Consider the following 17471-nt stretch of genomic DNA (forward strand, 5'->3'; position numbering starts at 1 on the left):
TTGTACTCAATAGTTCTCCAACATCTCACACTCAAGAGATACTACTCAATGTCCATGAAACGTTTTGAAACATTCTGTATGCAAAGAACATTTGCACTTTTCACACAAGTATTTTGTTCGCCCTGAACAGATCTGGCAAACTTTGTAGTTTGATTTACCAGCGATAATCCAGTGGTATTTCCCATCTAGTCAAATAGCGTAACCCCCTCCGGTAGGAATACTCGCACGAACACCTTTGTGTTTCGGTGGGGTTCCATGCGAAAGCAATTGTAGTGTGCATTCTCTTTTGAATTACAATTGATCAATGCTGTATTCAAGTCTTCTGTACAGGAGTCACCCACTTACAACACAAATCTTAAGTGCCCAGGAGAAAAAAAGGCCACCACCATTTCTTGCTTCTAATTATTGGTTTATATATCTGTTGAAATTGGTCTGATAGGTCACAATCAACCATTTTTGCATTGTACTCGGCTACAGGTATTGTCACGCTCACTTGAACTACGGTCTTTTGTTTACGAGAGTAATTCTCCATCCGATCTCCACACAAATGATCCTCGATCTCGTTTCTTGATATCCTCTTCTGAAGGAAGGTCAACGAAAGCAAGAATACAATTCTTGCAAATCGCCAGTTCCTCCTAGCCCCTTCATTTGGAGTTCTCGAACAAGATCAATAGATGTGAAAAGGTTGTCAAAGTAAAGTTTCTTCCCAGTAGTGACGGATAAATGATCACACAGCCCACAATCACGTCCCTTCCTTGTCCCAATCCAGTATCCTTGAGATTTGTATCTTTTCCTATGTAAGGTTCAACGTGGTACATATATATATCCCTTCTCTTCACAAGCACACCATAATTTGAATCCAAATCGTGTGGGTTTGCCACTAATAAACTGCTTACCATTACTGAGATTTTCCGATGGATTTACTTTCTTGAAATTCGCATTTAGATGTTCAAAAATTGGACGAACTTTGTAAAGACGATCTTCTGTTATTTGCGAGTTATCAGCAAAATGCAAATATCGTAATTGTAACTAACGTTATTTTAGATTCCTTTTTGTTACATATATTGCCCACAGTTCGAGTAAGTCAACACGATTCGGTACTTTAATTTATACACTTAATTGCAAAACTACCAATTGCATACCTTGGAAATTACGCTCGTCAAATATATAGAATAACTACTTTTATTCTCGAAATTCCCTGAATAATAATCTTTTTGTTGTCATAGCAACACGAAACAAACAATCATCTCTAGTTATAGCCACTACCATTACATGAACATCAATCTATCTCAACATATTTTTCTACATCTTTTTCTTCTTCTTCTTCATAACATATTGTGCACTTTTAAGCGCCGTTGTCCAAAATAGCTACAAGTAAAAATGAAAGTAATTCACAGATGTCAGATATACAATACCGTTGCATAATAAACTATCAACGTCATTTCTTCTCATAGCAGACGATACTGCCTTCACATCACAGTCAACGTCGTGCGACCGATACATGCGTTGGTGAGGAAGCTTGTGATATCCTGACAATAAAATAATGCCAACCATCGTAAGCATTTCATCTCTTGTTACCCGAAATTTGTAGTTTTCCTTTTACTGCGCGTAAAATTCAGTTTGTTTGATCATCAAATCAATAAATTCAGTTGTGAAGAAGAACATGAAGGTGTCAAGTGTTGTCTTTATTTCTTCTTTCATTCCCGATTCCAAATTTTCGTTGCAAACAAATTCGGGGATGAAAAAGTTTGGTTTAGTTTTCTTCCAAACTGTTTCTTCTTTTCGTTTTCGTTTTCAATTTTTTCTCAAACCTTCTGGGCTCACTTCTTGGTTTTTACTACAAGATGGAACAGCATTATCACTTTCACTGTTGTTTCGAACATTTGATGGTAACAGTGATGTTACGTTACATTCGGACAACAATACATGCGTTGGCAATCTATTCAAGTTGCCAACAGCTTCGCCGTCACTACAATCGGAATCCTGATTTGAAAAAAAATATTACCACTCTCAACTGGTGAAGAAACACCGATTGTCAATTCATCATCTTCTATATCAGATAAAATCTCTCCAGATTCAAGTAAACTAAGTATTTCCTAAGCAGTTAGATGTTTATAGTTCGTCGACATATTGATCACAAAATTTACTGCTCTCTACACTGAACATAGTCTGCAATCAACAAATGCCTAACGTAATTGCGCAGTATGCTTCCAGCGTTGTTGCCAGTTCCTGGGTGCAACTATAGATGCATCCAACATTTACGCAACCAAAACAGATACATGACGTAGTGACTAGTCAAAATAATATCACTAGAATATTTATTGATATTTTATCTTTGAAATACCAACACGTTTGAAACCTGCAATTAAATTTAAAAGTAAATTTGTGCGAAAGACCACAAGCATCTTGAATATACCGAATAGTCAGGAACAGATTGCTGATTATTAATTTCAAATATTCTTAATACAGAAAACGTATTACGCAACCGTGACTTTCGATAGAAAAATCAGAGTCTAAATTAACGTAAACATCAGCAAGAATGTAAAAAATAAACAATAATAAGGCAATTTTATATATATATACGGTAGAACGCAACTATAGTTGCACTCAGTAAGTAATGAGCTAAGAAATGTAACTAGATCCTATATGACTTACGTGCTTTAAACCTGTTATTAATAAATTATTTAACTTATTTTATCATTCATTACAAACAAATACTCAAACATGAAATGTAACCCTAAAAGAGTTGAGTTGGTTTAGAAAGTAACGTCCCTTTCAGTAGCGAGGCTGTATGAGACGGAACCTACTGATTAACGTGGAATTCTAACCACATGAGCTCCCGCCGAGAAGAGAATCCGGGTCTCTCACACCAAAGGCGCGTGCGATAACTCCTTAGCCCAAAAGAAACTCTGCAACCCCAAAAAGAGTCAAAGCATACAGTTTTTAGTTCTTGATAGGTTTTAAGAGTTTTTGACTCTTTTCTTTTTTCATTGGCTAAATCGCTTTTGTGCAGGTGTCCCAATTCGAGTGAATCATTAAGAAATTTATTCCATATTTGATTGCAGAATGTTTGTTTTCCTCCATTTATTCTTTTTGGAAATTTAGTCGAATATTACACAGGCCGGATAGTTGAAAGCCTACTGTATCTTTTTAAGTAATTACATTCTGGTATTATTGATTTCTTGAATTCAGATGAATTACTGCGATAGTCGCTTCTTCAATTGGTCGTTGGAAAGGATAAGATGACTCATGAAATTCTAAATTCACAATCTTAAATAAAACGGGAAGGTAGAAAGTTTCTGCATAAATTGTTACGTTTACCTTGTCACTATTACCAATTATATGAGAATTAATGAGTAAACCATTATTTTGCAATGGGATTCCTTGTAAACCCATTGAATAAACACACTTTTTTACGTGTGTGTGTCTATGTGTCTGTGTGTGTAATTTATGTGAAGTAATGAATAAGATTTATTGGCCATGGTTTGGCACTTCCTTCTTGCCTTGTTCGGAAGCCGCTGCGAGCATGAAAAAACAACTGAATTTGCTGCCTTTTGTAGGATGATTTGTATCTTTGCCAAGGGTCTTCTGCTTAATTCAAGTATATAAACTATACTCTTCACTGTCGATACCCCTCTGTGCTTCTAGTTACCTACAACTTAACTTGTGTTACATTTTTAACAACTTTTGTTAGCATAACACATCATCTTCTGATCTCGAAATTCGAGAAAGAAAAATAACATCGGATAAATTAGAGATCGAAAGTAATTGAAGAACTGATTTCTGATAAGCGTGGAGATTTTATTTCAATGCGTTTTATGCTCATTTTGTTCGCCGTTATCTTAACGGTCATCACCTGTTATGGAACATCTGACTCTTCAACCCATGATGAGCGATCGTCTTTGAGCGGAACAGATAAACTCAAATTAAATGTGGGACTTGTTGTACCTTACAACTCATTCTATATACGAGCATATAGCACCTCCATTTCTCAAGCCCAAACAAAAGTCGCTTAGAAGTTCGTAGCGGTTGAAAAGCTTTGTTACCAGAAATACAACTTTCAGCTTACAAATTTTATCGCCAAAATGATGATTGAAACGCCACCCAACCACAGTAAGTAATCTTTAATTTAGTTTATCAGTATCTATTATTATGCATTAGATTATTACGGATTAGAATCTATATCAATAAAAAAATCAAACAGGGAATGGTGGTGAACTGAGCCAGGAACCAAATCCAGGTATCCTGTGCTAAGTGCGCACAACTCTTTATTTATTTGTTTATCTCTCTCTCTCTCTCTCTCTATCTCTATCTCTATCTCTATCTCTATCTATCTATCTATCTATCTATCTATCTATCTATCTATCTATCTATCTATCTATCTATCTATCTATCTATCTATATCTATATCTATCTATCTATCTATCTATCTATCTATCTATCTATATATATATATATATATATATATATATATATATATATACAGGGTTTTCATAAAGTCTGGACGGATATAATTTGCTTATAATTTTCATAAAAATGCTTATAATGAAATCAAATAAAGTGCAAACGGTAGCGGAAGGATTAAATTTTTAGTTGGAAACACTGTTAGATAAGCGGCAACTCTGAACACGTTGAGAGAGGGAGAGGGAGGGCAAGGGTCAGTTTCTTACCAAATTCCATCCATTGTTGTTTTCATTGTTGTTTCAATGTTGACTGTTAAAAGTAAGTTGTAAGCTGTATTGATGTGTGTGTCTTTTAAAGAAATAAATAAATGAAAAACTCCTCTGAGAAGACTATTTTTTTACCGTATCAAAGATGGTGTCGGTGAAAGAGAAAGCGCAATGTGTTCTGTAGTACGCAGAGCTAAAACCACCAATTCTGGTGTGTCGAAAGTTCACCAAAGAGTTCAAAAAGCCGGCACCGACTGAGAGTGCAATCCGAAAGTAGCATGCTAAGTTCTTGGAGACAGGAAGCGTCCTGGACCGTCCTCGAAGTGGGAGGCCGCCAACATCGCCTGCAACAGTGAGCAGGGTAAGGGAAAGCATCATCAACAGCCCACAGAAGTCGATTCGTAAATGGCGCCCAGTTGGAGGTGTGGCGGTGAATGAACTGAGCTGGTGCAGATTACAGGTAAAAATTTAATCCTTCCGCTACCGTTTGCACTTTATTTGATTTCAATATGAGCATTTTAATGTAAATTATAAGCGAATTAAATCCGTCCATACTTTATGAAAACCCTGTATATATACCGTATTTACATTAACCTTTCGTGTAACTCTTTGTTACCGAAAATTGTGGTGCGCATTAGAATCGATCCCGTATTAGTATATTCGAGTACATTATCCCATTCAGCAGGGACGGTACATGGGATGTGGACCTACAGCTTAACGTAAGATCCGAACCACATGATCTCCCACCGGGAATCGAATTCAGGTCTCTCACGTCTGTAGCTTCATTGAAATTTCTTTCTTACGTTACAATGCATTGTTACAATTCTTGATTTCGTTACGTCTATTGTTATTTGTTTATCACATTTGACGTTAGATTGACGTGGATGTTAAGAGTTTGGCATCCATTTCAGACTATGTGAGACCTATATCTAGGGCTTGGCGTGTTATCCGAATCATATGAGCTCTTACTGGGAATCGATCTCCGTTCTCCCGCACCAAAGACTGTACCGTAACCATATAGAGTTCGTAGATTGGAAGTTTGAATTAGGTGGTCACGAAATGGAGGCCAACAGAAAAAGGATATCTTCTGACACTAATTTTAAGCGTAGGGTAGGTCTTCTGTAGTATGTAACCGTTCGTTTTAAATGTTTGTTTAATGTACAGTAGATATGGGTTTAGAAAACGTAAATATGGAAAAAGCATCACTGATACTGTGACTCTTTTAAACAAACGACTGAATGTATTCAATCACTTTGATTTAATAAATGGGCTGAAATTCTAGAACCCAATCCTTCTCCAAGAGGTAAGTTGTGTCGTGACTCTGTGTGTGTTTGTCGATGTGGCTTACCTCTATGTCGCATTAAAATTAAGTTAAAAATTAAAATGTTTCACAAGGAACAATACTGGGTACTTTAAAATGTATCTTTTGGAAGATTTCTTTATTTCAACAAAACAATAACATAATAAAAAGTTTATCTTAAAATTAGTAATGTTATTAACCAAATCAATAATCGTGGAATCAATGTTATTAACAGTGTAACGTGGGTTCTTGTATCCACGGCATGGTACATCCTCAGATTGCGGATCGATTTAGGATTTAGGATTTAGATTTCTGGGTTTTCGGCATCTATGGCCATTTAGCCCGTCACGATTTCAGGGATGACGTTGCTGCTTGGTGGGAGATGAGTTTAGAAGTAAATGCAGAGAAAACTAAATACGTGGAAGTGCGTCGGGACCGTAATACGGCAAATTGTGGATGCCTTAAAAAATTAAATAATACTTTTGATAAAGTGAATAGTTTCAAATATTTAGGAGCAATATTAAGAGACGAAAATCATATTCTCGAAGAAATCAAATATCGACTAAAAGCAGGGAATTCGTGTTACTATTCGGTTCAAAATCTCTTGTCGTTGCGAATTCTGTCGAGGAATTTGAAGCTTAAAATATATAAAATGATACGCATGCCTTTTGTTCTATATGGTTGCGAAACATGGTCGCTTACTCTGCGGGAAGAGCATAGACTGAAAGTATTTGAGAACAAGATCCTGAGACGAATATTCGGACCCAAGAGGAACGGAAATGGGGAATGAAGGAAACTTCATAACGAGGAACTACATAATGTATACGGTTTACCCAACATTGTTAGGGTCGTCAAGTCTAGGAGGCTTAGGTGGGCAGGTCATGTAGCTAGAATGGAAGACAGTAGAAACGCTTTCAAAGTCTTGACTGGAAGACCAATCGGAAAACGACCATTAAGAAGACCCAGGCGCAGATGGGAAGACAATGTTAAGATGGATCTCGCAGAGATAGGAATATAAAGTAGAAACTGGATGCAGTTAGCTAATTATATTAGTCAGTGGAGAGCTTTTGTGAACGCGGCATTGAACCTTCGGGTTCCATAAGTCATAGAGTTAGTTAGTTAGTTTTATTAACCATATCAGCTCTTTATTTCTATACAGAAAAACAAACACGAAACTTCATCACCATAGAGTTATAACTTAATACGTGTGGAACTTTGCAAACTCAGTACGGAAGATATTTTTTATCTTACAATCTATCAAAACAAACATGAGGTCAAGGATAAAAGCAGTGATTCTATTCTATTTTTTTTTAAACAACCGGTTCTGTATTATGTGCCACTGAAGTCTAGCAATTTATCAGATAGCTACATCAATCCCTTCCAGATGGAAGTTAAAATTGACACTAGCACCATCTACTAGTATAACAATTGATGCAACTGCTTGATGGATTTGTAGAACAATGCTAATGGCTCCAAGTTAATCTGCAACGTTGCCTCATAGTTAAATTTTGATTCCCTATAGGGGATGAAGGAGGCTCTGGAGGGTATGTCATTATACAGGATTTTCGCTTTATTTTGACCTGAAGCATAGCTCTTTGCTTATATGGGCGCCACTCTTAGAAAACCCCATATATATACGAGGCGCATTCCGAAAGTAAGTTTCCCACGCGTCCCATAGCTACGAAACGGTATGTTGCGCGAAGCGACTACATGTACGTGAGAGAGTAAGGTCCTAGCATGGCACATGCACTAGCGGAACTTCCCTAGTGCTCTCAGTAGCGTCGTGGCAGTGGTTGAAGATGGACATTCCTATTCCAGCTCCCGCTGCGTGTGAAGTGCGAGCAGTGATAGTTTTTGAATGCCCAGGGTATAACACCAATCGAAATCCATCGTTAGCTGTGCCAGGTCCATGGGCCTAACGGCATGAGCAAGAAGTTACTGCAGATTTTCCGCTCCTTATTGCACACCAAGGTCATGAAGTGCCTCTTGATGAAGTTTTGTGTTGAAGCAACTGACCTAGAGCACAAAGCAAGGCGCACAGGGTCAGCATTGACATTTTTGCAACGATACAGCTGACAATGGATTTCGATCGCTGCTGTGGATAATGAGACGAAATATGGAGCGGGTTCTAGGAAAATATGCGTGGAAGCACAACATATACTACAATGTGACAATAAATTCGACAATACTCTGACAAGTGAGGGAAGAAGCTTAGCATATAAAGACATAGGAGGGGTCTAGTAAGCGCAAGTAAAAATAATCATATAGTTGAGGAAAACGGAGAAGCGAGGCGTCAGGGGGAATGGTGCAGTAGTAATACATGGACAAGAAATCAATCACAAACTATAGACAGCCTGTAGACGACACCGTGAAGTAGAAATGGAGGAAAGAGAGCTATGGAGGGGATTGTCCATAGAGACCAGACCCCTTCCCCTCGTAACGTCCGATGTGTAAAGACTGTTGTATACATGTAGGCATTCATTTTCATACATTTAAAATGATGATGATGACATAAAAGTAAGACAACAATATACGCCCCTGTGTGAATACACTACAAAGTCCACATTTCGCTTGTTCCACATTTCGCTTGTTCCACATTTCGCTTATCTTATATCTATTTGAAGATATTACATAATTAATTTAGAATTAGCGATATTTTAATTTCGCAGTGATTAGGCCTCTGAATTGATGTTTAAAAAAACAATATTAGTGTTTGGAGTTTGCATTGTAGCCCATATTGAACACATCTTGAGCCATAAACTGCGAAATCAATAGGAACTGAAATGGCGAACAATACTGTTGAAACATTAACACGACATATGTAGCATGAATATTGTACTAAACACAGCTTGGACCTATATTTCAATTGACTGACCATTCAAAACGATTGTTCTCTTCATAACGAGGTAATATGTCTGTTGCCTGCCTGCAATTATCTAATTATTCATTTGCCATTAAGTCTCCAACACAAATTTCAGTGCTCTAATAAATTAACACTTGGACAATCATTAACTTCAATTAACCAATATATAAGTGTATGTAACAGAACATACCTATTTATGAGCAATACTCGAAAAAGGACCATAATATTTAGAACCCTTTAACTTAAAGTAGGCATATGATCAGTACACACACAAAAAGAAAATATGTTGCGTACGTAAAAACGTAAGTTCCCTACGTAAATCCTGTAGTTTTTGGACTCAACACACTGCTATATGTAAGATCGTGCGGCAAACATATAACTGAAAACGTGTTTTACTTTCCCTATATGTTCCATGTATACGTACTTTCCGTATGAAAGAAAGAACAATATATACGCGGCCAGGACCTCACATACAGATGGACGTATATATCATATAGCTGGCGTATGTAATATACGGAAGACTGTTAGATGTTAGTCATCCTGCAGCAGTATTTTGTAACATCTAAGCGAAAGAAAGCCTGTACGTATGTACTATATTGATAACATATTCTCCATGCAGATTTCCGTAGTAAACATATGGTTCGCGTATATTTGTGTAGTATACCGCGTCCAAATGATGATTTTTTCAATGTTACAGTGATTGAATATGAAAGAATTGGTGCAGAATGTGGAAGGAAACTTGAAATTCCCGAGAAATTCCACGGACACGATGGATAAGTGCGTACACAGAGAAAAATCCGTTGTCCGGACAGAGGTATATTGTACAAATATACGATATCCTCTTGCTTACTATAGAAATCAGTACGGAGCATATGTTATCCGTATGATACATACGCACTGCCCTTAGATGCTAGATCATGCCGTTGCAGGATGTCTGACATCTAACAGTTTTCCGTATATTACATGCATATACTTATGTTGCATTTGTCAGCTATATGTTATATACGTTCATTTGTATGTGAGATCCTGACCGCCTACATTGTTTCATACAGAAAGTACGTATAGATGGAACACTTATACAGAAAGTATTATAAAACATGCGTTTCCAGTTATACGTCTACTGTACGTTAAGTCCAAAAACTACAGGAATTACGCATGTAACCTATCTTTTTAACTACGTCACCTACATTTTTTTTTCAGTGTATGTGTAAGATTTTTCCTCATAAAAATTATTAGTTTTAAGAATTCATCTTATATTCCCTTTTTATTATAAACACATGTGATTAACTAAAACGCAGCGATGTTCATATGTGTAAATTACTTTCTTATCCGCAAACTGTCATGATTCACGATATGACTTTTATTCATTAGTTTATTTTGTGTATAATTATTCTATCACTTTATTTGTAAGAGAATTTATTATATATCTTTTGGCTACCACACTAATTTTTTTTTGTCCCGATTTCTTCAATAAAATCATAAAATGTGAATGTTACTGAAATATTTATCCGATGGATACAAAAATCTTTCGGTTTAACGTCCCACGATTATTCCCGTTAGGCTAAGGGAGATGATGATTAAAGCAAGTGAATGTTTATGGAAAAATTCGTGGAATGTGAATGTGGGAGGAGACGGAATTAACCCGAGAGAATGGACATAATGTTGTTCATCGCAAAGTTACTTTTGACTGGAAATCGAATCAGGAATCCCAAGCAGCAGAGATAAGCGCTCTATCACTGTACCAGCGTGCTACCCGTCTCCATTTACTCGGTGGCATATGAATACATTCATCAAAGTTGTTTTTGAGCAAGTCTTTCAAAAAATATTTCTAATATCTTATTCATACAAGGAGAAAAAACAAAAAATAATCATTCAGTTTAACGTCCCTCGAATATGCCCTCTAAGCTAAGGGAAACGGATGATTAAGGCAAGTGAATAATAATGGAAAATTTGGTGGACTGAGAATGTGGAAGGAGATGGGAATACCCGGAGTAAACCCACGGACACGATGTTGTCCACCACAAACTTACCTGACCGGGTATCGAATCAGGGACTCCACGTAACACAGGTAAACTCTTTGTCACTGAGCCACTGTGTGCCAATGTACACTCATGTCCAAAATGATTGTCGCATATCTGTAACTGTCTTCTTCTAAGAATATAATTTGATAATGATTTTGCAGGGTACTTTTAATACTGATACTATGTGTACCGTATAATCGGCAAATGTATATTTGCAGTAAATTTCATAGGGAAAAAATTATAAATACGAAAATTATAATGAGTAAAATAACATGTTGCTAAACGGACAAAAAAAATATTTTCGTTTTATTGTTCTTATTTACTGCTCTTTTGACACGAAATTTGCCACATACATGTCTTTGCCGATTATACACATGCTAACATTACAAGAAATACCGGGGGAATTCGTTATCAAATTATATTCCTACAACAACATATTTGTAGACATGCGACAATAATCTTGGACATGAGTGTACATATAAGAAGAAAATATTTAAAAAAAAAAAAAATGTGCTCTACTTCTTGTACGATCTATGGTGCATAATTTGTTCTAACTGCATAACGTGGAGTGAACTTGGACGTGTGTCACCAGTTAAAAAAAGAGGAGCAGAAATTTTTTTCAAGTACTTGGTCTGCTACGTGTTAGATCACCCGATGCAAGGATATATGAATTGCACCACGATTATTTAATCTCCTGCTTCCTGTGTGTCATTGTCAGTGTCGGCTTAAGAGACCTCGACCATTGCGACTCATATGTATACATAATATGTGTGTGTGTTTTGGTGTGGAGGGAAGAACAGCATATATTCACGCCTTGTTGAAAACCATATACGTCATCACCAGTACTGGCTTCTCTGTCTATAATATGGGCCTATCGTCACAGCTTATATAACGAGTGTCCAATCACTGAATATTGAATAATTGTGCACACACTAACACACACATAGGAAGGGAGGATGGACTCACTCATTTGATAGTGGCGGCTCTCAATCTGGTCGTGTGTTGTCAGAACTGTGACGAGTTAAGTACTGATAACGGATGTCATATGAAATGCAAGGGGTTGTCCATCAGAACCGTACCAGATGAACTGTCAGCATATAGACTATATAGACTTGACGTATTGGTTGGACAAGGGCGGATTTCGGAGTTGGAGAGTGGTGCTACTGACCCTTTAATCGTGACTGTAATCTTTACCACACACTTTAATAAATAGAAAAAATATTAAATATTCAAGATATTTCAATGGGATGCAATAGCTTGAGTTTGGTTTATCAAAACTTTTATAAGAGGGTCATACAGAAAATGAATGTCGTTTAATCATACAAAATTTATATATATATATATATATATATATATATATATATATATATACAGGGTGATAAGTAACTCCACCGACAAACTTTGGGAGGTGATTCTTTATATGAAATAAAAGAAAAAAGTTCTAATAAACATGGAACGAAAAACCTCTCCTTTCAGAGTTATGAACCGCCGAAAATTCACGTTTCGAAACGCTATGCCTTAGAAACTACAGGACCGATCCCAAGCGGTTTAAGGAATTACAAAGGAACTAGTATGCGCTCATTCTAAATATCTATGTTCTACCGTAGTCCGTTATCGGAGAAACGAACTGTGAAAAGAAAGTTGAGGTATAGGGATACTCCTGTAAATACTAATTACGCGTTTAAATACTAATCTGAATCCAGACAATGTGATTAATGAACTAAGAGGATTCAGAACACTCTCTCCTTTCTTGCTTTTCGCGTTTATGAGTGTGAAATAGTACGTGAGGTCTATTGCTTATATCTAGCGTCTATTCATTTTTGCCATAAATGGACTCTTAAGATCTAACAACACAACTAAATTACAAAATGCTAATCACAAGGTGCTCAAAAATTCTACACTACTGAATGGCTACATCAACTGGTATATTCCCATTTGATCCGCAACAAGTTCGGGAACATGAATTTCTTTTGTCGAATGAACATGTTCCGCCAGTAGATGGAAACAATTCCTTTTCTGTGTCATCAAACTCATCCTCAAACACATCTCAATCACGTTCAGAGTCCTCAGTTAAACAGTTTATATCTTTTCCTGCTGTTGCTTCTTCCAAACTCACATCCCAAAGGCCAAATATTGCTAAAAGATTAAATGTCACGAATTGCAGTTTGTTTCGAACTGTCTCCTCAAACACAATCGAAGGTATGGATGCAAACAACTGTGGATTTGCGGTAAGAATTATTATGCACCATCATCAAGCAAATGTGGTTCCTGGGTGTCCTGTACTGTGTGTAACACCTGGTTTCATGAAAGATGTGTGGGAGGTGATAAAGAACTGTATTTTATCTGTGGACGATATGCCTGAATTATGACTAGTTGCTTCACGAAACTGACAGACGTCATTAACGCTAGCCTCAGTGTATACACATTTTACTAATAATCTAGTTGTTACTAGCAAAAAAAAAAAAAAAAAAAAAAAAAAACTGTAGTAGTATTCTACAATGTAGTTCTAATGGAAACAAATGTGATTAACATGTTTAATGATTACACACTGTAGTTACAGAACTGTGCATTTAGTTTACAGTTTCAACAGTAATTAGTATAGAAATTACTATGTTAGTAATTTGTATATATTTATCATGTATTTGTATTTATGTTCTGTACTTATCATGTTAGAATGTTAGTGTAGCAAGATAGAGAGCTAAAATATACCTATCATGTATATACGTATGTCTTCCTTCAAAGTTCAGTGTCTGGAATCTCCAACCTACCGTCCGGATTCACCCTTCAAAATTTGCAAACCAAAGATTTTGTCAACTTTAAGAAAATTATTTTTTATTTCTTAATTTGCCATTCCAGGAAATCTATTTCAGTTGTATATACATGCATACCAACATATCATTAAATAATATGAAGAAGTATTGGATATTTTTGTTTAGCGAGGTAATAGTAAGAGAAAGAAACATCATAACTGTCCGGATTCACCCATACTTACCCTACCGTATGCATAAAAACTAATGAAAATATGCGTCTCATTATGGTTTATGAATCCTAACAATTTGTTTCTCATGAATAAGTCATTATCAATGTAGACAGTTTGGAAGATAAAACCTAAATCTCGAAAAATATTAAGTTCCTTGTCACTGGCGATGAATAGATAATACTCTTTGTATTTTAGTCTTTTATCCTTTCAGCACTCAGGAAATTGTTTATTTTTTCTCAGCTTTTAAAATTTAATTTTCCGCGAAACATTTTCCAGAATAAAATAAAGAAAAAATAAACAATTCAAATGTGAATCTTCTCATCTTCGGTATTTTGACAAAAGAAATTGCAGCAGCTGAGAAGGAGATAAATAAAAAAGAAAATTCCTTTTTACGTCACGTGAAAGCAATGTTATTACGTCAATCATCTAGTGAGTGCCATCTCTTGGTAAATAATAGAATTTAGAAAAAAGCAAAAACACAACACAATTCGTGCTTATTCAAGTGGAAACGGTCTGGATTTTTGTAAAAAGTCTTTTATTTTATATTTTCCGGTTTGTTTTCATTTTCTTTGTATTTAACAACAAATGTTTAGAAAGAAAATCCATGAATATGTTTTCCGATGAAAGAAATTGTGTTGAGAATGCGAGAATGTAATAGCCAGTAAGTATTTGATTATAGATCCTATTTTATTCGCCCTGTTATTTACTCCAGAATATATTGCTTTCAGGTACGCTGCTAGGGGATTCAACTCCCGTAAAATTTTTAGTTGTTTGTCTAGATAAATATATTCTTGCGCGGATTGCAATTCCAGAAATAAAGTGTCACCAGTCGAATTGGCTGCAGACTCGAAGTCGATTCCAGACAGATTCACGCTTCTACATGTGAGGTTTATCGTTTGACTCCAGTAGAAAACATGATCCGTTTTTGTAAAATATCTTTACTATTCAAATAAGTGGTAGTAGTCCGTATAGTTGTTGGTTCTTTTAAAAACATATCTGTGCTAAAACAGCAACTAATAGGAGAGAGATGGGTAGCCCCTGTCAGGAGGTAACCCCGGTCAGTTCGGTATACTGTGAAAAACTTGTCGTAAATAGAAACACGTAGTCGTAAATGATGGCGCCTTACTGTCAGCTGTTAGATGAAGTAATTTTGAAGGCGACGCCATTGTAGGAGTGATAGGTATTAAACGAAGGCGTGTTGTTTATTTAGCTGCGTTTGATGTAATATTAGGCAAAAAATTCGACACTGTAAATACTATTCCATTTGATATTTTTATTAAGTGACTTTTTAGGTAGGCACTATGGTTATATAGTTCTAAAGTAATCTATAAATCAATGCATTCATTTGTTTGTATGTTGGTGTTGACTGTGTTTTACTCAAAATATGCGTTTTGAGTAGCCCCGGTCAAACGGATGGGATAATGGTAGTCAGTAACCGCGGCTCCCCGACATTAAAATAAACGATAATAAATAAGTCTTGACACTCCGCCCAAACAAAACTCATCAAGTGTAATCTAACTCAGAGGCCAGAGATGATGAAGTTGCACAAGGAACTTCCACTGGATCCACACGTATATATTCATTTGATGATTTTTTAGCAATACCAATAGATTTATATTTCAAATATATTAAAGTGTTGACTAAAAATATATGTAACTTCAATGAATAAGTAGATTTTTAAATCTTTACACGAAATTGCGGTTTATAATCTGTCCCTGTAGATACCCAACTCTTCTAAAGTTAATATTTGAAATGTTAATAGTGTTAAAGTTTTTTTTTTCCATATGTAAAGCATGGGGAAATCCCTGACTGCCATTACCCGACCGTGTAGCAAAAAACGGTCAATTGAGTTTGCTCATATTTTAGTTTTTTAGCTTGGCAATGAAATAAGAGATGTATTTTGAAATTGGTCACAATAAACTAGACAGAATTACCTATATGATCGACTTATCGCGGAAACGTTTCGTGCTTTAGAAGCTAGATTATAACGATTTTTGCTTAGGTGACCGCCATTTCCCCATTCTCTCCTACACACATCTAGGCCAATATAAGAAAAATAAACCAGCTTGCGAGGATAATTTGGATTCAGCTACATCGTAGTCACATGACTAGTTAACACACCTCCTACGATCGAGATTTGCGTTCGATAAATAGCGGGAGTGCATTAGTGTCTGGATAAATGTAATTGAACAGGACCTATTCTTGAACATCAACAGTCGAGAAGAAAGTGAGGGAAGGTACTGTCTTACCTTTAAGCTGGTTGAGCGAAGATAATATCCTTTGAAAAATCACATTTATCTTACACCCGACTATCGGATACGTAACAAGAACCTCCGAACTGTGAAGCAACCACACCAGCAGCTTGTCTTTCAACTAATTAACTAACTCTATAGCCTATAGAAACCGGAGGTTCAAATATCAGTTTCATAAAAGCTATCTACTGACTTCTGTCCTTAGCCAACTGAATCCAATTACTACTTTGTATTCCTATTTCTGCGCGAACCATCTAATATTGTCCCCTATCTGCGTTTAGGTCTTCCTGATGGTCATTTCCCGATAGAATTTCCAGTTAAAATTGAAATATTTTTACTTACTTCCATTCTGACTGCATTATCTGCACACCAGATCCATCTAGACTTGATAACCCTAACAATGTTTGGTATCGGTATAAATTATGTACTTCCTCGTTATGAAGTTTCCTCCGTTCCCCATTCCCTCAAGGGTTCTATTTTAAAATACTTTTAGTCTGTGTTCTTCTTTCAGAATAAGGGACCATGTTTTGCATCCACACAGCACAACAGACATGATTATCGTTTTATAAATATATTAAGCTTCAAATTCCTTGACAGAATTCACGACGACGAAAGATTTTGAACTGAATAATAACACGAAATATTTGCTTTCAGTCCACATTTAATTTCTTCGTGAATATGGTTTCGAACTGTTAATATTGATCCTAGATATTTGAAACTATCCACTTTATCAAAAGTATTATTTAATATTTTAAGGCACCCATAATTTCCAGTATTATGACTCCGGCGAATTTCATGTATTTAGTTTTCTCTGCCTTTACTTTTAAACCCATGTCCCTTCAAGCGTTTAGTAAGATCTCTGCATTTCTTTCTATTGTTCTCCTATCATCCCCTATTAAATTTACATCATCAGCATATGCCATAACCTGGTGAATACCGTTCAACTCTAGGCCCTGGTTGCTATCTTTGATTTTCCTTGTAGCGTACTCCGGAACAAAATTGACTCCTTGTTTCCGACCATTCTCGATGGAGAAGCTCATGGACAAGTGTTTTCCTGCTCGGACTTTATTTTGAGATATATATCTTAATTAATCTAATTATCTTTTTCATGTTCCAAATTCTGTAAGAATGTTGTACAATATTCTGCTCATAACCGAGTCGTAGGTTTTTCTAAAATCAATAAATAATTGATGTACCGAAGTATTGCATTCCCATTTCTTTTGGAGTTTTTGTAGACTGGTAAATATTTGATTGATGGTTAATCGATTTTCCTCAATCCTCACTGATAATCTACCATAATTTCATCTGCGTATGGAGTCAATTTTGCTAACCTAATGTTTGAGAGGATTATAGGATGCTGACAGTAGGAACATGCCTAGATAATT

At 36.1% G+C, this 17471-nt stretch overlaps 1 protein-coding gene across 7 annotated transcripts in view; it reads left to right on the forward strand.

Moving 5' to 3' along the window:
• The window catches only part of Nmdar2 (glutamate ionotropic receptor NMDA type subunit 2), an 850349-nt gene that overhangs the window by 316766 nt on the left and 516112 nt on the right, over window positions 1-17471 (forward strand). The window contains exon 1 of one of the 7 annotated variants that reach the window (XM_081753991.1): window positions 5961-5973. The exons of the other annotated variants lie outside the window; for them this stretch is intronic. The gene's annotated coding sequence lies outside the window, so the exon portion shown is untranslated. Of the gene's footprint in view, window positions 1-5960; window positions 5974-17471 lie in introns of those variants that run through there. 7 annotated transcript variants of the gene reach the window in all.

This window comes from Thermobia domestica, chromosome 3 (genome assembly GCF_964235325.1).
Source record: "Thermobia domestica chromosome 3, izTheDome1.hap1.1, whole genome shotgun sequence".
Lineage (NCBI taxonomy): Eukaryota > Metazoa > Arthropoda > Insecta > Zygentoma > Lepismatidae > Thermobia > Thermobia domestica.